The sequence below is a fragment of the Amblyomma mixtum genome, chromosome 2 (assembly GCF_055824585.1).
Source record: "Amblyomma mixtum isolate Tamu chromosome 2, ASM5582458v1, whole genome shotgun sequence".
In the NCBI taxonomy this organism is placed as follows: Eukaryota; Metazoa; Arthropoda; class Arachnida; order Ixodida; family Ixodidae; genus Amblyomma; species Amblyomma mixtum.
Window position 1 is genome coordinate 309,205,023 of NC_143013.1, and position 20,474 is coordinate 309,225,496.

A 20,474-nucleotide genomic window follows, 5' to 3' on the forward strand; every position below is an offset into this window, starting at 1 on the left:
GACCAGTAGGGGACCACCCTGGAAGAATTTTTTGTTGCGTGTGTGTAATAAAGTTGTTTACATCCATCCAATCCATCCATCCATATTGTGTGTCCGCCTCTGTTGCAAACAACGACTGGAAGAGCGCTCCTGCAGAGGTTCGGATACCGCGAGCAGATGCGAGAAATGTCGAGGACGGCAACGATCCCCGACGAGCTTCGCAAGACCCTCAAGGTAGCGCCAATACCAAAAAAACATGGATTCCAACCTCCATCGAGGCAGAAGAAAAGCGAGGGCCGAATTCATCGAGAAAACATACGCTCCTCAAAGCACGACCGCGTATGCAGACGCGTCTTGGAGAGGAGGAGATACCAAAATCGCTGTAGAAGCGGTGGTCGATTCGTCTTTACGCGAAATGACCGGCGCGTCTCTCCGAGGCTGCACAGCTGCAGAGTCCGAGGAAGTAGCCGTTGCTCTAGCGGTGGCGGAGGGCTATAGAACCGGGCGGTCACCAACAATACTCACGGACTCTCATACAGCCTGCCGAAATTACATGAATGGCAGGATAGGTCGTCACACGCTCCGTATACTCCTCGCAGCGAGCGGCAGAATTAAAAACCAGGAAGAACAAAACGACAAGATCCCACACAAAATTGTGTGGGTACCGGGGCACACGGGGGTGGCGGGGAACCAAGAGGCCGACAGGATAGCTCGAGGAAATAAAAAAATTGGCAGAGGCTAAGCTTGGTTAAGCCCGGAAATTGCGAGAGCAACTTCATCCGTTTCTTCAGCCCGCATCCGCCGTGTCTACCGCCGCTCTGCGCCGACGGTTGTTTTGTTGTTGTGACTGAGAAGGATGAAATGGAAATTGCACGGGGCCTGCCTACTGGCTCGAGCCAAGCCACCACCGCTACCACGTGCAGATAGAGGAGAGTTCAAAGATCAGAGGAAAGAGAAAAGGGAAAGAAAAGATGCGCGTCGCAGCAACAACCGCGCGGACGCTGCTGAAAAAAATTCAGGGGGCACTTTCACGGTCTAAAGTGCGTAGAGGCGAAAGCGTTTTCCGCACCACTTTGACTGCTTCTGTGGTACTGGTGGCGTCACATGTAATTGAGTACTAATTACTAAGTGACGACAAATCACTAACTAATGGTTAATTAGTGATTTGTGCCTGAATACTAATTAACTGCTGATTAAAGACGCTTAAGCTTCGCCTTTAGGAGTGGAACGCGACAGCGTGTTGTAGCGGTGCCAGGGAGTCCACGGAACACCACCATCCGTTCGGCGCGATGCAACACCCTCTTTTTAGAGGGTGTTGGTTGGGGCCCTTCTCTTCCACAGATGGTGTGACGTCACTCCTACCGCAGCGCCTCTATATAGTGGGAGAAGCGAGAGGCTCACCGCCCGCCGCGTCTACCGCCGCTCTACACTGACCAGCCGAGCTGGGTTTTTCGCAGCTAGTATGACGTCACGTCTAAGGTCACACTAAAGGTCAAACGTGTCCACCGCCGCGCTACGCTGAAGGGCTCAAAGAGTGAGCAGTATTGCTTTCGCAATAAAACCGAGAAAGAATTTGGTCGACTTCGGGAATCGAACCAGGGTCTTCGGAGTGCGAGACGAGCATGGTAACCACTCCGCCATGCCAGCTCGATGGTTTGGAATGAACAAAGGCGAGTCTAGCTAATACGGCGTCTTCGTTCACTCCCATCTTCCTCCCTTCCCTTACGGCGAGGTTCAGGTGCCCACCGAGATATGCGAGACAGATAAATTTCCATTCCGCAAAAACCAATTTATCGACGAGCAAGGCGTAGAGCCGAACGGGCGATGGCGTTCTGTGGATTCTCTGGCAGCGTTGCAGGACGCTATCGCGTTCCACATTCAGAGGTGAAGCTTAACATCGTAAACCCACATCAGTGACACTAGCAGCAACACCGCACTTAAGGCTTTCGCCTCTCCGCGCTGTAGGTCAATGAAGCGCTCCCCTGAATTTTTCTCAATTCCTCCTTACAAAGCCCTGCTACGCAATTCAAATGTGCAAGCCGAAAGCACCGGCGTTTTGGATGTGCACAGTTAAAATTTGAACGTACAACTCTTCAACCACCGGCACGCTTCCTTCCGAGGCGTCCTTAAGTGGGCTGGACCTAATGGTAAACCTTTAAAAGTGGTGCCTGTATTTCCAGGCATTACTGCCATACTCCAAAATGGTGATAAATTCCGCTAGCTAAATGACGCTTTTAATTAATAATCATAATATGAGAAACTCCAGGCCGAGAAAGAGGCAACAACGCCGATTTGTTTGAGGTTTACAATATGTTAGTAGGACTAGAACTTTGAGGCTACGGAGAGAGTAAAGGCGCAGTAAATCTCTCCCTTCTCAGTGGACACCTGAACCGCGGCGTGAGGGATGGAAAGAAAGAAGGAAGATGGAAGTGAAAACCACCTCGACGGGTGTCTTGGTGCGACTGGCTGCGTTGACCTGAAGAAAGGAAGGGAAAGTTTATTTTACTCTAGTGCTTTTTACTGTGGTTTGGGGGCATCTTCAGAGACGTTCTCTTCTCAGGAGTCTTCTGTGTCGAAGTCGTCCACCTCTAATCAATGGTCGGTTGCCATCAGTCCAGGGCTCTGCTGGCCACTGCCGCCCGTTGAGCTCGCTGTACCAGACCTTGTTGGTCTTCACAGTGTTTGCTGGACAGCAGAGTCTCCCGTTGCTCCGCACTCGGGTTTTGTATTTTCAGGACCGCGTCTGTTTTGGCAGGCTCATGTGATGTGATATAGAGTGGGTTTTTCACCGCACCAGGGACATTTGCCCGCGTATATCGTAGGGTGCACTTTGTTCAGTATATGTAAGCTTGGGTAAGAGCCTGTTTGTAATTGTCTCCAAGTGACAGCTTCTTCTCTGCTGAGAAATTTGTGCGGCGGGGGATATCGCATTCTTCTGCCTCTGTAGTTTTCTAGTATGGCACACGTTCTCAGAACTAACTCAACAAGCACGCCTTGCCCGCCGACTCTATCCCCCTCCCCACCCCCGCCTATCCCACTCCCAACAAATCCTCTGGAGGCGACTCCAGACCCGAACTCTTCCTACCCCTCAGCTTCTATCCCACTTCCGCCATGTTTCCCCAGAGTGCACTCTCTGCGGAGAACCGCACGCCACCCTAGACCACAACCTCTTCGGCTGCCCTGCCGATCCTCCCCCGCAGGGAAAGCCCGCCATCGGTACATGGGAGGAATGGGAGGCCCTCCTTGCGTCGCAGGACCCGGACGCGCAACTTCGCTGTGTGAACTGGGGTGCCAGTGCCATGGCCCTACGTGGCCTGGACACATGCGCGTAATGTGAGGGCTGTGCGGTGGCCCTGAGACCTTGTACGGTCCAAACTCACTTGCTTAATAAAGTTTTCCATCCATCATGGCCGAGTATTCCTGGGGTGCTGGCGCGAGTTCCGTGGTCTCGTCGGTGTGCTGAGATCATTTGTTCATGCTTGCGTGACGTCAGCAGGCATCGTCAGCTGCGACTGCGATAGTGGATCTGTGGTCGTGTGACGCGAGTGTATAAAAGTTTAGTGCGATAATAAAGGGGGGCTTCTTTCATCACCTGGGAACACGGTGTCTGGACTGCTTCCTCGGACAGCGCTCAAGCTCGCGTTCGGCTACGCCCCCCCGGCTTAACACGACAGTCGGATGCTTGGAAAGTAATGTATCGCCGAGCTATCCTGTTAGCCTTTTGGTTCGCTGCCACCCCCATGTGCCCCGGTACCCACACAATTGTGTGTGTGATCTTGTCGTTTCCTTCTTCGTGGTTTTTAATTCTGTCACTCGCTGCGAGGAGTATACGGAGCGCGTGACGACCTATCCTGTCATTCATGTAATTTCGGCAGACTGTCTGAGAGTCCGTGAGTATTGTTAGCGACCGCCCGGTTCTATAGCCCTCCGCCACCGCTAGAGCAACGGCTACTTCCTTGGCCTCTGCAGCTGTGCAGTCTCGCAGAGACACGCTGGTCATTTCGCGTACAGACGAATCGACCACTGCCGCCACTGCGATTTTGGCGTCTCTTCCTCTTCAAGACGCGTCTGCATACGCGGTCGTGCTTTGAGGAGCGTATGTTCTCTCGATGAGTTCGGCCCTTGCTTCCCTTCTGCCTCAATGGAGGTTGGGATCCATGTTTCTTGGTATTGGCGCTACCTTGAGGGTCTTGCGAAGCTCGTCGGGGATCGTTTCCGGGCTCGTCATTTCTCAAATCTGCTCGCGGTATCCGAGCCTCTGTAGGAGAGCTCTTCCAGTCGTTGTCTGCAACAGCCTGAGTGTTTGCGTCTCAAGATGCGCCTTTCGTAGCTCCCTCAAAGTTGTTATGTAATCCCAGGGCCATGAGTTTTTCAGCAGACGTGCTGCACGGTAGTCGGAGCGCTGTCTTATACGCTTTGCGTAGCAGGGCATGCGCTTTTGTTGAGGCACTGGTAGGGTAGGCTGTACGTGATTCGGCTAACTATCAGGTTTCTGACTAGCTTGAGTGTGTCCTCTTCACGCATGCCATGTCGCCTGTTGGCGATGCGGGTGATCATGCGTGCGTCTTGTAGAAACTGAAGTGCTTTTTTTTTCTCGTGAAAATCGAGCCTCGAAACGGCATGCCCGTTACAATCGGATACAAAACCGAGGCCCCACTACGAATGGGTTGCGTGATAGAGATCGGATGCGCGTTAGAATAGGGATATTACGTCATTACATCGGCGCACTGGGGGGTTCTTACGTAGCTTCACACACTGTGAGATACAGTGGCTACGTTCCTCCTGAAGTTCAATCCTGGAGCCGGACATGACAAGTAAAAAAATTACGAGGAACTTTAGCGGCTAAAGTGGTGAAAGGCGAAAGCCTGAGTGCTGCATTCTGCTACGCGATTGTTCACTGCACACTATGTTGGTGCACTAAATTAGCTGCCAATTAATGACGCTTTAGCTTCGCCTTTAGGAGTGGAACGCGAGAGCCTGTTGTAGCGCTGCCAGGCGGTCCACGGAACGCCACCACCCGTTAGGCGCAATGCGTTGCTTTTTGAATGCAACGCTTTTTGAGGAAAGGTTCTACGCCTTGCTCGTCGGTAAATTGGTTTTTGAGGAAAGCAAATGTATCAGTGTCTCATATCTCGGTGGTCACCTAAACCTCGCCGTAACGGGAAGGGAGGAAGATGGGAGTGAACGAAGACACCGTATTCACTAGACGCGCCTTTGTTCATTCCAGGCCACCGAGCTAGCATGGCGGAGCTAGCTCGATGGCTTGGAATGGCGGACAATAAAGAAGAAAAAAAATTCAGGGGCACTTAGACTGTCTAAAGTGCGTAGAGGCGAAAGCGTTTTCCGCACCACTTTGACTGCTTCTGTGGCACTGGTGGCGTCACATGTAATTGAGTACTAATTACTAAGTGATGACAAATCACTAATTAGTGGTCAATCACTAATTAATGCCTAAATACTAATTAACTGCTAATTAATGACGCTTACGCTTCGCCTTTAGGAGTGGAACGCGACAGCGTGTTGTAGCGCTGCCAAGGAGTCCACGGAACCCCACCACCCGTTCGGCGCGATGCCGTGCCGTTTGAACGCAACGGTTTTTGAGGAAAGGAAATGGCGCAGTAATTCTCTGTCATCTCGGTGTACACCTGAACCGCACCGTAGAGGAAGGGAGGAAGTGGGAGTGAAAGAAGAAAGACAAAGATGGTCCGTAATGAAGAAAATGAAAATTGTATTTGAGGAAAGAAAATTACGCAGTAACTGTCTCACATATCTCGGTGGACACCCGCCAAAATTCAGGGGGGGGGGGGGGGGTGCACTTTTTTGACCTAAAGTGCGGTCACTGATGTGTGGTTAAGATGTTAAGCTTCGCCTCTAAGAGTGGAACGCGACAGCGTCTTGCAACGCTGCCAGGGAGTCCATAGAACGCTATCGCCCATTCGGTTCTACACCTTGCTCGTCGGTAAATTGGTGGACACCTAAACCTCGCCGGAAGGGAAGGGAGGAGGATGGCAGTGAGCGAAGACACCGTATTCACTAGACGCGCCTTTGTTCATTCCAAGCCATCGAGCTGGCATGGCGGAGTGGATAGCATGCTCGTCTCGCACTCCGAAGACCGGGGTTCGATTCCCGAGCTCGACCAATTTCTTACTCGGTTTTATTTATTTATATGGCCTGACTAAAAAAGTTAATTAGGCTAATTGGGAAATTAAGCAATTAACTAAGTTCAGTCCCACTTGGAGCATCACTATATGATCCCTTCAATTGGTTGCATGGTTACTAGCCGCAGTACAATTGGCCCCGTTTGAAATTGGCGCACTGTGACGTCACGATCATTTCGACCAACTGAAAAGCGTGACATTTCTGTCGACAACTGCTGCTTACAACGATGAGACATTAAAGGCTTTCGCCTTTAAAAAAAAGCTAGCATGGCGGAGTGGTTAGCGTGCTCGTCTCGCACTCCGGAGACTGGGGTTCGATTCCCGAGCTCGGCCAATTTCCTACTCGGTTTTATTTATTTATCTGGTCTGACTAGGAAGGTTAATTAGGCTAATTGGTTAAGTAAGTCCCACTAACTTCGAGAATCACTATACAATCCCTTTAATTGGTTGCATGGTTAGTAGCCGAAGTACAATTGGCCCTGTTTGAAATTCGCGCACTGTGACGTCACGACCAATTGAAAAGCGTGACATTTTCTGTCGACAACTTCTGCTTACAACGATGAGGCATTAAAGGCTCCCGCCTTAAAAATTTTTGGCCTTCTGCAGTATTGGCTTTGCAGCATGCGTATATAAGACCTTTCGTCCAAGAGAGAGGCACGTCACCAATAGCGACCACCTTGCTTGAAGGAACGAACGACATTTTTCTTTCTTTAAAGAGTAGACTGGGTGGATGTGGTACAAGAACCCGGTGTACTGATTTGAAGTATAACGCACCAGTGCCGAACGGTCGCATGCTGAAGCCGTAAAAAACGGAAAGGTTAGTTAACAGCTCCATCTTGAGTCCGAATTCTATGACAGACGTGAATTTTTAAACTACATGCTGAAGCCGTAAAAAACGAGGGCATACCTCCTCTTGCGGAAAGGTTAGTTAACAGTCCCTTGTTGAGACCGAATTCTATGACAGACGCGAATTTGTAAACTGCCCAGTGCTACTGGCTTAAGAACTTTTTTGTTGCATGTATAGAGAACCTTGTGTGCCAGAATTATTTGCCACCTCTACAAAGTTCTTTTTAAGCTTCTGGGTCTCCATTTATAATATACCGCGCTCAGCAGTTTTCTCATAACTCATTCCCTGCCTTCCATCTGCCAGCTACGCATTTCATACGCGCATACGAAACACAGGTGATTTGGATACGGACAGTTAAATATTGAATGCACCGCTCTTCAACCGCCGGCACGCTTCCTTCCGAGGCGTCCTTAAGTGGACTGGACCTGAGGAAAAAGTTTTCAAAGTGCTGCCTGTATTTCCCCGGCAGAGGCTCTAAAGTGGTGGTATATACCGCTAGCTGCTTGACTCTTCTAATTAGTAATCATTAACATGAGGAACTCCGGCCCAGAAAGAGGAAACAACGCGGATTTGTTTGAGGTTCTACAATATGTTAGTAGGACGAGAACTTTGAGGCTACGGAGAGAGTAAAGGCGCAGTAAATCTCTCCCTTCTCAGTGGACACCTGAACCGTGGCGTGAAGGATGGAAAGAATGAAGGAAGATGGAAGTGAAAACCACCTCCACGGGTGTCTTGGTACGACTGACTGCGATGGCCTGAAAAATAAAATGGCTGTGGCTTAGCTTGGTTAAGCCCGGTAATTGCGAAAGCAAAATTCAGGGGGGCACTTTGTTGACCTAAAGTGCGGTGTGGCAAAAGCCTTAAGCGCAGTGTTGCTGCTTGTGTCACTGATGTGTGGTTAAGATGTTAAGCTTCGCCTCTAAGAACGGAACGCGACAGTGTCTTGCAACGCTGCCAGAGAGTCCATAGAACGCCATCACCCGTTCGGTTCTACGCCTTGCTCGTCGGTAAATTGGTTTTTGAGGTAAGGAAATTATATGTCTCTCATATCTCGGTGGACACCTAAACCTCGCCCTAACTTGAAGGGAGGAAGATGGAAGTGAACGAAGACACCGTATTCACTAGACGCGCCTTTGTTCATTCCGAAACTTCATACCGGAACTCTGTCGGTCAAAACATGGAAGCATGATAAAGGACTCTTTGTCCCTTGGTCAACAGGTTGCTTTCTATGTAAAAAACCTGAAACAATAGATCACGTATTTTTAGATTGTTGGGATGCGGTTTTTTTCTGGAATGTGCTTCAGAGAACATTAAAGAAAGATTTACCGCTACACCCGCATGGCATCAGGTTCTTACCGGTAGGAAAACAGGACATCCCTTATGACACTGTTATGCTCCTTGGCCTCCATAGTTTATGGAAAACAAGGACACAATTCAACAATGCAGAAGTAGTTGTGAGATCTCCACGCGAGCATTTCATTGAAGGTGTCATACGTCTGAGGGAAGTGTATCAGGCACTGCCTGATCAGCCAACTTGGTTAAATGTGTTGGATGACTTGGTTGAACTGAAAAAATTTTAACCTGCCGTGTCAGTGCAAGTGTTGCTGACAAGTTTTACTTCTTTGTACACGTTGTGAAAATGCAATTAAAAAAAAAAGCTGGCATGGCGGAGTGGTAGCGTGCCCGCCTCGCACTCCGGAGACCGGGGTTCAATTCCCAAGCTCGGCCAATTTCCTACTCGGTTTTATTTATTTATCTGGTCTGACTAGAAAGGTTAATTAGGCTAATTGGTTAAGTAAGCAATTAACTAAACTCAGTCCCACTTACCTGGAGCATCACTATACGATCCATTAATTGGTTGCATGGTTAGTAGCCAAAGTACAATTGGCCCGTTTGAAATTCGCGCACTGTGACGTCACGACCGTTTCGACCAATTGAAACTTGACCAATTGAAACTTGACCAATTGACCAATTGAAACCACCAATTGAAACTTGACCAATTGAAACTTGACCAATTGACCTGCGGAGCGAGAGGGACCCTCGATCATATAATTTGGCAATGCCCTGGATCCCCGGGTGCTGAGGACAATATTAAGAGTAGAGAAGCCTGGGAGGCCCTTCTGCGAAGCGAGGTCCCCGCCGACCAGAAACGAGCTGTCCGCCTGGCGGCTGAAGCCGCGAAGAGACAATGTATCTTCGCCACTCTTTAGTCGCGGAGGTCCCGTCCCCCGTCCCCTAGGCCTGCGTGCCAGGGACGGGGAGTAGGGGGCCTCCTACATCGGTGGAAATAAAAGTTGTTATCAATCAATCAATCGACCAATTGAAAAGCGTGACATTTCTGTCGACAACTGCTGAGGCGTTAACCTTAATATCCGTAGCTTCTCCATGGTTCAGCTGGTAGTGTAGCTGACTACGCCATGGTTCGGCTGGTAGTGCAGCTGGTAGTGTAGCTGGTGGTGTAGCTGGTGGTTATACTTGTGGTGATATATCGGCGATTCGATCCGAATCAGATCCGATCCGATCTGATCTGCTAATATGGGCTACCGACCTCGCTACGCGACGGGCTGAAAGTGCAAGTAGTATTGCTTTCGCAATAAAATTGCCGATGATTACGTTACTTCCTAATGCGAAATTTGAGCGCAGCACATCCGCTGTTTCAGCTTTTCGATAGTATGAGGCAAAGAATTCGAGCAAGACATCTGTGTACAATTAACAGACAACTTGTAATTTTTCCCACATATTCTTTCCTCAAGAAACACTCCACTAACAGTTCTTGATTGTGGTGAAGGAAGCTTTGAGGTCAGAGAAATAGATAAATTGCTTTGCCAATGCATGGCTCTCGATGAAAAGGTCTATGCAAGTATATCGCGAGGTTGTCACAGCCGTGGGAGGCATTACGAGCGAGTATACGCGGAATGGGCAGGATTAAAATGTTCGCCAAGCAAATCCGAAATTTTCTGGTGATCCGGCGGGCTAGCAAACGCGATACCAACGCAGGAGACATTCTCGTACAGGTCAATGAGACTCCAGTAGCCAGAGTTGACAAAATCAGGGTCCTAGGACTTATAATGCAGGACAACAGAAAGAACACAGATACAGTAAACAGACTTAAGTCGACAATTAACATGACAACCAGGCTCATAAGGCGAATAGCTAACAAAAGACGGGGGGTCAAAGAGAAAGATCTCTGCCGAATGGTTCAGGCCTTCGTGATAAGCAGAATAGTTTACGCCGTCCCCTACCTCAAGCTAGGGCTGGCGGAACAGAACAAAATAGACGGGATCGTAAGGCAGGCATATAAAGCAGCCTTGGGGCTGCCCCACTGCACTCCTACGGAAAGGCTTCTTAAACTTGGGATCCACAACACCACCACGGAACTATGCGAGGCACATATATTTGCGCAATTAAGGAGGCTTGCAACCTCACCCCCGGGTAGGAAGATCCCGAGCAACCTAGGACTACATGATAGAATTGCGGAAAGAAACGTGCAGGCGACATTACCGACCGAAGTGAGAAAATTACTCACTATTAAACCAATTCTAAAAAACATGCACTCTGCTTTTCACGAAGGCAGGAGGAGAGCTAGAGCAAAGGGCCTTGAAGCCAAGCTACAAGACTCAGAATACACAGCCTATGTAGACGCGGCGGAATACGAAGGAGCCGATTCCTTTGTGGTCGTGGGCTTGAACGACTCGGGTGAAACATTAACGACCGGTTCGATCAAAACAAACAACTCACTGAGAGCGGAGGACGCGGCTATCGCCATGGCAATAGCCAGCACCAAAGCAGTCACCATAATTAGCGACTCCAAAGGGTTATAAACAATTTCGCGCGGGGTATGATCTCTCAGGAGGCAGAACGAATCCTGAAACATCAAGACTGGGACCAAAGCGAGGTGGAACTAATATGGGTGCCGGCACACTCGGGAAACAGGGAAAACGAGTTGGCTCACAATAGAGCTCGAGATTATGTCAGCCGAGCAGTGAGCCGGGTTGAGCCCCAGAATTTCACGAGATGCATTCATATTCTTTCACGACTACACCAATCAGTTTAAACTGAAAAGGAGGATCTATCCGCCACCAGACAAAAAGCTCGACAAAAGCCAGGAGGTAACGTGGCGTCGGCACCCGACGCGAGCCTTCTTTAGCCCGTCGAGACTAGCGCACATGTATCCAACACAATACCATGCGACCTGCAAACAATGCACCGAGATAGCCGGATACGACCACATTTTATGGAGCTGCAAAAAGGAGCCGTCACCGGCAGACCTACTACCAGTCACTTCTCTAGAGCGGTGGGAGGCTATACTGGTCAGCTCAGACCCGTTGACGCAAGTCCGGGCCACTGAGTGGGCTCACAAGGTCTCCGAAAGCCATGGGCTCGAAGCCATCTAGTAGAATGCCCACTAGGGCTCAGTCCTGGCAATAAACGTTTTCCAATCGAAATACGTTTTGGTGAAAAAAGTGTCGCAGGACGTCGCAGTTACAGTAGCACGCAGAGAAAGCTGCACGCTTCAGTGTGGGCAGCGGTTGCCATGGCGAGGGACGTTTATTTTCTCCATTCGAGGAAAGGGGAGCAGGTATATGGGGATGGCATAACACAACGATTCCTCTTTTTCATTCCATTCCTTTTAATTCTATTTTCATCTCAAGATTTCCTTAAATGACTCCGCGGCACTGCAGCGTGGTCGAGGCGCATGTCGAAGGGGTGTATCTGTTCTCGCTTCGGCGAGCGCGGCTTCGGCCGCTATCTGTTTTTTGAGCAGCGTCAGCTCCGGCGGACGCAGTTGTTGCTGCGACGCGCGTCTTTTCTTTCCTTTTTCTCTTTCCTCTGATCTTTCACTCTCCTCTATCTGCACGTGGCAGCGGTGGTGGCTTGGCTCGAGCCAGTAGGCAGGCCCGTGCAATTTCCTTTTCATCCTTCTCTCAGTCACAACAACAACAGCGTGGTCGATGGGATTGAGTCAATCACGCAGATGGAACGTGAGGCGTCGCGTGATGTGATCACAAAGATAACAAAAATGAACTAGAACGAGAATAGGAGTCGTTATATTGATGCAGGCGAAACAAGAACGACTGCGGGCTGTGCGATCTCAAGGCATGCTAAAGAAACCCACCTGGTCGAAATTAATCGTAGCCTTCCACTATAAGGCGTCCCCACGGCCCAGGTGCAGCTTTGATTGCGACGTTAAACCCCACATACCACACCACACCATGAACACTATACTCTCGAATGTTAGGCTGCAAGGAGATCAACAATCTACCGAGATCCTGAGGAGTTAGACTTAAGCGGGACGTTTCTAATACTTTTCACATTGACGGGACCAAGGCAGTCAGCTCGGATAAACCGGAAGTTCGAATTAAGCGATATTCTGCTTCGTTATACCTGCTACAACAGCACGAGCATCAGTCGCGCGCCGTGCAACGACTGGCCCAGTGCCCATGCGGTGGGCCGCGTGAGGAACGACTCACCCAGCAGCAGCAGCAGCAGCTCCGGCGTCGGGCCACGCGGTACTTCGGTCGGGGCGCGTGAGCGAGCAACCTGCTCGGCCAACAGTCAGGGACGCGAGTGTTTCTCGGAGGGGGCGGTTGGGGGTGGTGCCGATGCGGCGGGGAGGGCGAGGACACTCCGGCCCGGGGAGGGGGAATGGCCAGCTGAGAGAAAGGGTACCCTCAAACGAGCGGCGGTAAACGCCGCGGCACCCTGAAACAAAAAAGGCGTTCGCGGAACAACGCGTCGAAAGCGATTTAGGGGATCGAGACGGCTTCCCTCGCGCTCCGCAGCCGAGGCCTGTATCGAAGCTGTGGCTGCTGGCAGAATGATCTGTTTGCCTTTCAGCACCATGCTTCGTTGTACGCGGCTAATGACGCTAGGGTAACGGTGCATGATTGGTCCTTGGCTCCTCTCCAAAACTAGCGCTTATTACATCGACGTCCATAGGACAACTTCAGTTGCTTATTATCACATCTGTGCTTTCTTTCGTGGCATGTCTGTGTAAGATGGGTATTAAGTTGGAGTTCCTGACTGAACTTTGCGCGTGTGATTTTTTATATAGTAGACATAGTCTAAGAGGGGTTAGAGGCTAAATGAAATAGATACCTGACAACGACGCCGACCCCTTACAAAATATACGTAAAGCGAAAATAACGTCACATAAAGATTGGCCAAGAAGTTGTCATAGGCTAAGGCAGTCTGAACTTATAGAAGAAGGAAACAATCAATATTAGAGTTATATGTCATAACAGGCTACTGATTTATCTATACGGTGACGTGCGAGGCACAAAAGAAAACAGGTTAATTCAATGATGCACCGGGACCATGATGTCTCAATCAACAGACCAATATAAAATAGACCAGTTTCTTATCAGCAGTCTTCACTATGAGATAGAACTGTGATGTCTATCGTGTTATAAAAACATTAACACAATTTCCACTAACAAGCGCAACTGTAGTAAAGGACAAGAACATGGCTGCAAAATCGCGATTTTTTTTTTTTGGAATACTTTACACTAGCGGAATTTTAATGCTTCTACAAGAAATTGCCCGCAGCATTTCTTGAAAGTTCTCACAATTTTGTTAAAATCTGTCTGCGTAGCTTTGCTGTTGAGAATATTAGTCGTCTGAATGAATAATGCTTGTTTTCGATAGGTCGTTCAAACTTGCTGCATATTTCGGGTCTTGTTTCTTTATTAGGCTTTATTCAGAAAGAAGCCGCAACACTAAGGGCATTATTGGAGAGAAGCGGGGGGATTCAGCTTTTTGAAAACTATACAGGCAGTTACGGTGTACCACTTCCGCAGGTAAACAATTCCAGTAATCAATGATCCGAATGAAGAAAGATTTTCCGAAAAGGTTTGTTCTGGGTGCTTACGGTCGATATTTACAACTGTGACCTTTTCGAGTAAGCTTATAATGCAGCGGATGAAGATAAGGTGACGCGAAGATTTCGGTTTGATTGTGGTAAATAGAAAAACTTTCAGATCACTGCGACGACCCGCATTGAAGCAGTGCGAAAGCAAATCGTCCGCTTACTATATCGACGTCCGTGGCTGTTCAGACGACCAGGCACTATATCGACATCCACGGCTATTTTGACGTCCGAGTGTAATTTGGTTCATGGGAGCAACGCATGAACTACCTTCTGAAAAAGCACTCACACGTAGACTCTCTCTTTAGGACCTCTCCGTCCGGTGAATAATAGTAAGTTTGTGTCCTTTTCGCTTGGAGGATAAATGTTGACGTTTCTTCACATTCAAGAACATCCAGTTTTTGAAGCACCATAGGTCAACACAATTCCGGTCATCAGCTAACTGTGTGAGATCCGTTTCTCCTAACTCTTAAGTTTACATAGTAAATTCATCGGCAAACAACCAAATCTTAAACTGAATGCCAGAATAAATGCTATTAACGAAAAATAAAGAGTAAAAATGGCCCCAAGACAGAACCTTGAGCTCAGAGACAATATCCGAGTTTATGCCATGAATTTAATAGTGATGTTTGGCAATTTGACAAAGACGCATTTAACATCCAGTGAATCAACACTTGATACTGTCTGTTTACCTTGAGAAAAATGGCTATGTCACTGCCGATACTAGTAGCCGAGAACAGTTCTTGGCCATTGCAATTCCCAGATGCCTTTTGTTCAAAAGGGTGAAATAATCATTCACATATGGAGGACTTGTTTGTTCTCGGTAGTCAGGTCCCTGGCTAGATTAGCCTTCGTTTTTTTTCCCTCTTTTTTTATGCGAAGCATACTACTTTAACTACCACTTCAGCCCTTCACCGTGGTTATGCGCCTCCAAATCACGTGATACATGACGTCACACCACGTGACACGATGACGTCACGACAGAAGAGAAACGGGGGCCCACCTCGCGCCGTCGCTGTGGTTGTGCGCCTCCAAATCACGTGATACATGACGTCACACCACGTGACACGATGACGTCACGACAGTGGAGAAACGGGGGCCCACCTCGCGCCGTCGCTGTGGTTGTGCGCCTCCAAATCACGTGACACGATGATGCCACACCACGTGACTTGTTGACGTCACGGCAGTGGAGAAACGGGGGCCCACCTCGCGCCGTCGCTGTGGTTGTGCGCCTCCAAATTACGCGACACGATGATGCTTCGCATTCTCCAGGCTTAACCAAGTTAAGCCTCAGCAATTTTTTTTGTAAAATCGCGTTTCGCTTGACACGCTGGACGAAACGAATCACTGCATATTGATCTTTTAAATATGCTCGTACACGGACGCGCTGGCACATGTCGATGTCTGAGCCGTTGACTGGCTTGCCCAAGGGCGCGCCGATTTTTATAACATCACTTGCATCTTCTTCTGTGGGATCACCCTCGATTTCTTAGCCACATATACCTGATGTTATTCCAGCACCTCGGCTTTAGCACTCGATGGGCGGTTCTTGGCTTTTGGTCCTTCGTTTCTCTTCGCCAACTGCTGAAGCCCTTTTCACAGTCACTTTAAATTTTCTTTGATATCGTTTGCACCGCCACATGTATCACCGCAGAATTTCACACTGTAATTTAGCGGCCTCAGACCCACTCTCAGCTCGTGGCTTCAAGTCCTCAAGGGCCTCAGAAAATTCTTTGCTGCCCTTACTAGTACCGGAGCTGAAACTGACGCGGACGAGTACCGTACGGCCACAAAAAAAGAATTGTTCACTGAGCCCCCGCCTTGTTATTCAAATGAAAATAACGGCGACACTTGTGACACATATTGTTTCCAAGCCCCTCCCCGACGCAGAGTAGCATCTCAGCGAGGTTTAATGCCCCTTTAATCGCTGTCTTTCGTAACAGATTTGCCTTTTATGGTTTGTTTTTTGCCGGGTTTAACGTCCCAAAGCGACTCAGGATAAACGGGGGACGCCGCAGAATCATTTCAACCATCTGGCGTTCTTCATGCACTGAAACCGCACAGAGCAGAGGCCTAGACCATTTCGCCGCCGCAGAAATGCGACCGCCGCGGCCAGGTTCGAATCCGCGTCTTTACGGTCAGTAGTTGAACTTTTATAACAGAGTTTCTCTCCCTCTCTCTCTCTCTCTATCACACACACACACACACGCGCGCGCGCACACACACACACACACACACACACACACACACACACACACACACGCACGCACGCACGCACACTGTGTTCAAAAACAGTGCACAGAGATTTTTTTCTTGCTTTTGAAGATACAAAACGGTAGCCGCCGTTCGGAACTTATCAAAATTGGCTTGTCTGTTTCGACCACCTGTGACGTTCACTGGGCGTACGTGTAGCGGCTGTTGGGTGGTTGTGAGGAAAGGAATGGCACAGTAAGAAAAGAAAAAGTGCGAAAAAATAAAAACCACTACTCTAGTAGAATACAACTTAAATCTGCAGTGAAGCTAGCTTCGCCCACATTCAGGACCACCGCACAGAATTCCTCCAAGACAAAAAAAGTTATGTTGTTAAAACTTTTCTTGCTACCTAAACACGAAGTTAATAACAAGAAAAAAATAGAATATCATGAATTTTGATGCCTGGGCTGTTTAATGTCATCAAACATTAAAAATCTGGTTTCGTTCACTGTTGTGTATCACTGTATCCTGTATCACTGTCAGCGGAGTGATACAGGACGCAGCGGACCGTGGCCCGGTGTTACCAACTCCTACCATAGTTCTATCGCAACCGCAGGCAATAGAAGCTCCCACTTTTCGTGCACACCTAAACTGCGCCTTGAGGGAAGGAACGCGGAGGAAGCGAAAGGAGGGAGAGACTGAAAGACTCGCTGTAGTGGATGGCTCCTGCTCCGGAGGCACTCCTCCTCCATTGAAATGCTGCCGCTGCACGCAGTATTACGTACCGCGATATGGTGCTGAGCAGCTGAATACCGAAACCACTGAGCAACCGTGGCGCGTACGTGTATAAGGACGTGCCTTCCTGCTACGCGGAATACCAACTGAAACTGCGCCGCTCCAGTTCTCGAGACTGCCGCATGACTTCCGGGCGTTTGCCAAGCGCTCACAAGGGGCTGACTCGCTTCGGTCCGACGGCTTTCACTGCCTCGCTCGCCTTGCAACGGTAACAGCCGGCTAGCGCACTTCAGACATGTTTTGGACACATAAAGCATGTACTGGCGAAGATCATTCACTTCACTCGCCAACTCCTGAGTCTCTATTCGATGAACTTCATTTCCCAGCGATCGAGTACCGTGCAGTGAAAGCACAACGCCCAGAGTGGGGTGACCGAATCCGTTCAACTGGGCCGGGCATATACAGGGTTAATTAATCGTTGCGGGGACACTTGAATACGTGGTGGCGCGGCTTCAACGCTTTGGTTTGGTTTATTGGGGTTTAACGTCCCGAAGCAACTGAGGCCATGAGGGACGCCGTAGTGAAGGGCTCCGGAAATTTCGACCACCTGGGGTTCTTTAACGTGCGCTGACATCGCACAGCACACGGGCCTCCAGAATTTCGCCTCCATCGAAATTCAGCCGCCGCGGCCGGGATCGAACCCGCGTCTTTCGGGTCAGCAGCCGAGCGCCGTAACCACTGAGCCACCGTGGCGGGGCGCGGCTTCAACGACGCCATCTGTGAGCACATCACGCAGCTGGCGCGCTGTTATATTCTCTGCACATGCTCTGGACCATTTCGCGCTGCATGGTCGCGGTCTCCGTGCGAGGCGCTCGCAGCTGGCGCTGTGCGAGGGGCAAGACTACGCGCTCAGATGTTCCCGCTGCGAGTGATCGACCCTGTATTGGCAGACTTGCTCCCAGCGCTGCGAAGTGGCGACGAACGCAAAATGTCATTTTCAACTGCCGTTGAAGACACTTCCAGCGTAGCCAGATTATAGGTACTCTGTATACTGGCAGATTAGCGTTTGATAACATTACCCATGTTCTTTTCTGCACAAAAATATGGCTCTTTTATGAAAAAATAAAGCAATTGCAAGATGTGTCTCAGCTCTCTTGTAAAAAAAGAAAAAAAAGGCAAGTGAAGTCAGACTTCCTTCTCCTCTCAACGAAGGGAGTTCCATGTAATTTTGATGAAGTGAAATTCTCTGAACTCTCCGGTTGAATCAGAGGCGCCTGATCTAACGAGCGAGTTCGACGCTGGCCGCGGCGGCCGTATTTCGATGGAGGCGAAATACAAAAGGCACCCGTGTGCTTGTGCGATGTCAGCGCACGTTAAATATCCCCAGGTGGTCCAAATTAATCACTCGCCATACCAGAAAGCTCCGGCACCAACCGGACTTAGACGCGTTATTCGCGAAGGCGCTGGTGTTAGAATATGCAGTGCCTTGATGCCCGCTTGCCTAAGCGGCGCTGGCCATCGAGACACTTAGATTGGATGCTGCTGCTCCCCCTTACCACAAAACTGTGACTAGATAAGCTGGTTTACTCTTCAATGGCTGGAGCTCGACAGAAGAATATACTCCTAGGAAACCAGTATGGTTGCGTTGCGTTTACGTCACCCCCTGGGGACGGAGAAGCTGAAGGTAGAGTTATCGTTAAGTTGGAACTTCAGTCGCGCCTGACAAGCGCCCAGTAGAACTTAGCAAACAATCTGGACGACGCTTAAGCTTTAAGGGTACGACGCGAAAGCGTTAAAGGGTTCCGGCAGAGGCTCCTCTTTCTCACGCAGACGCGGACACTCCTTACATATTATGTTAAAGACCGCACGACATACGCATAAAGCCCCTTTTTAACCAAGTTGTACGAACATGTCTGCTGGCCTATGGGTATACGTAGCGTATCTGACTCGCATCTCAAGGGTCAGGGGTTCTATTTTAGTCTAATTACCACAATTTTCTTTTCAGCGCAATTCATTTACGTTGTATACTTGCCTGTCCTAATGACGTCTGAGTCATGCTGCGACCTTCTGATGACCGGTTTTCTAATGTTTAATCACCTCCATCGCTTCACGTACGCGTGACGCAGCCACCTTTTCGACCAATCCGTATTTTGCCATCGACGACAACGCCGGACTTTCTGCGACACGAAACCCTTGACTCTGTCGCGTTGAAGCATGGTGCTTCGCATGGCAAGTGAAAGACGTCGATAAGACACGATGAGTAATCTTCACAGCCTAACCCACCCTTCTGCCCCCAAAATATACTCCCCGGCGCTGGTTTATACGAAACTTTACTGGTTCTGATTTTCGTTTTCGGTGCCTATAGAGAGGCATTGCTTCACCAACCTTTCACAGTTGAGGCGCGGCTGGAGAAAACGGGAATTTCTGAAAGTTGGTTGGTTGGTTTATTGCGGTTTAACGGCCCAAAGCAACTCAGGCTATGAGGGAAGCCGTAGTGAAGGGCTCCGAAATTGCGACCACCTGGGGTTCTTTAACGTGCACTGACATCGCACAGTAGACGGGCCTCTAGAATTTCGCCTCCATATTTCTGAAAGTGAGAGCACGTGCAGATAGGAATATGAGATCGATTCACCGGGTTGAATGAGAACGAAAACGCTTTTGACTAGTCGTACAGTCGTGCGTTATTGGTACGAATGCCCCCGACAGCTCGTGCTGCTGATATTACTGCTTACACAGCTTCACATAGGCCCAGCGGGCAGAACACACAGTGAGCGACGCCTCGCATTCTCTTATCTCAGTAGCGGTAGCGGTCGCCGCGCTGTGGTCGTGCAGGTTAGCGCCTGTGTGCGCGTGTTCGTGTCTTTGTCCCATCGTGCGTGGGCGCAGAAGTTCCAATCAATGCAGAACTAACTCGCCCAAAATGTCACGCGTAAACCATATCTCTGATACATCGCTCTCTTTTTCACGTGTCGTACTGGAGAAAGCGCCTTTGTGTTTGTGTAATTGTGTTACATTCCTTCCTGTCTGTGCATGCGCTGAAGTTCACGGACATCGCACAGTACACGGGCCTCTAGAATTTCGCCTTCATCGAAATTCAACCGCCGCGGCCGGGATCGAACCCGCGTCTTCCGGGACAGCAGCCGAGCGCCGTAACCACTGAGCCATCGCGGCGGGTAAAGTGGGCTATGAGTCTGGCTGCTATTGATCCGATGCGGATAGTCCGCACTGAGCCGATGAGAGTTCTGGAACTCGGGCCAGCATCGTCCCATTGTGGGTAGCCCAGCCGACTCCTCAATCCCTAAATCCTATTATATGACCGGTGTAGGCAGGTCATCAAGCGTCGGTTTTGCAAGTTGGCTGGTCTTTTAATATCTACATAGGACAAATGCGTTTCGCAGGGGCAAGCTAAATGTAGTCTTGCTAACACGCCCCCCCCCCCCCCCCCCCCCCCCCCACAGGTGGCTGCCCCGGGCCTATCTTCCCACGTGAGATCTAAGGGGCCCAGCTTCGTGTGATAGCTTTGGAGAAACGTAGGAAGCCCGCATACCCTAATGCGGCCGTTATTCGTTCAGTGTAGGGGGCCTGTGTGTTACCTAACGATGTGGGCAGCCCACTTTGTTTTATAGGTCCAGCGCCGTGGTAATATACATGGGCTTAACTGGCCCCACGTAAGGCATAGCACGGGAAACTCACA

At 49.6% G+C, this 20,474-nt stretch overlaps 1 protein-coding gene across 5 annotated transcripts in view; it reads right to left on the minus strand.

The window, feature by feature from the left end:
• Nucleotides 1-20,474, minus strand: part of LOC149364912 (uncharacterized) — a 112,692-nt gene that overhangs the window by 23,068 nt on the left and 69,150 nt on the right. The window contains exon 1 of one of the 5 annotated variants that reach the window (XM_089574886.1): nucleotides 12,456-12,542. The exons of 3 other annotated variants lie outside the window; for them this stretch is intronic. The gene's annotated coding sequence lies outside the window, so the exon portion shown is untranslated. Of the gene's footprint in view, nucleotides 1-3,359; nucleotides 3,482-12,455; nucleotides 12,543-20,474 lie in introns of those variants that run through there. One more of the 5 variants, XM_089574891.1, reaches the window with a different exon arrangement.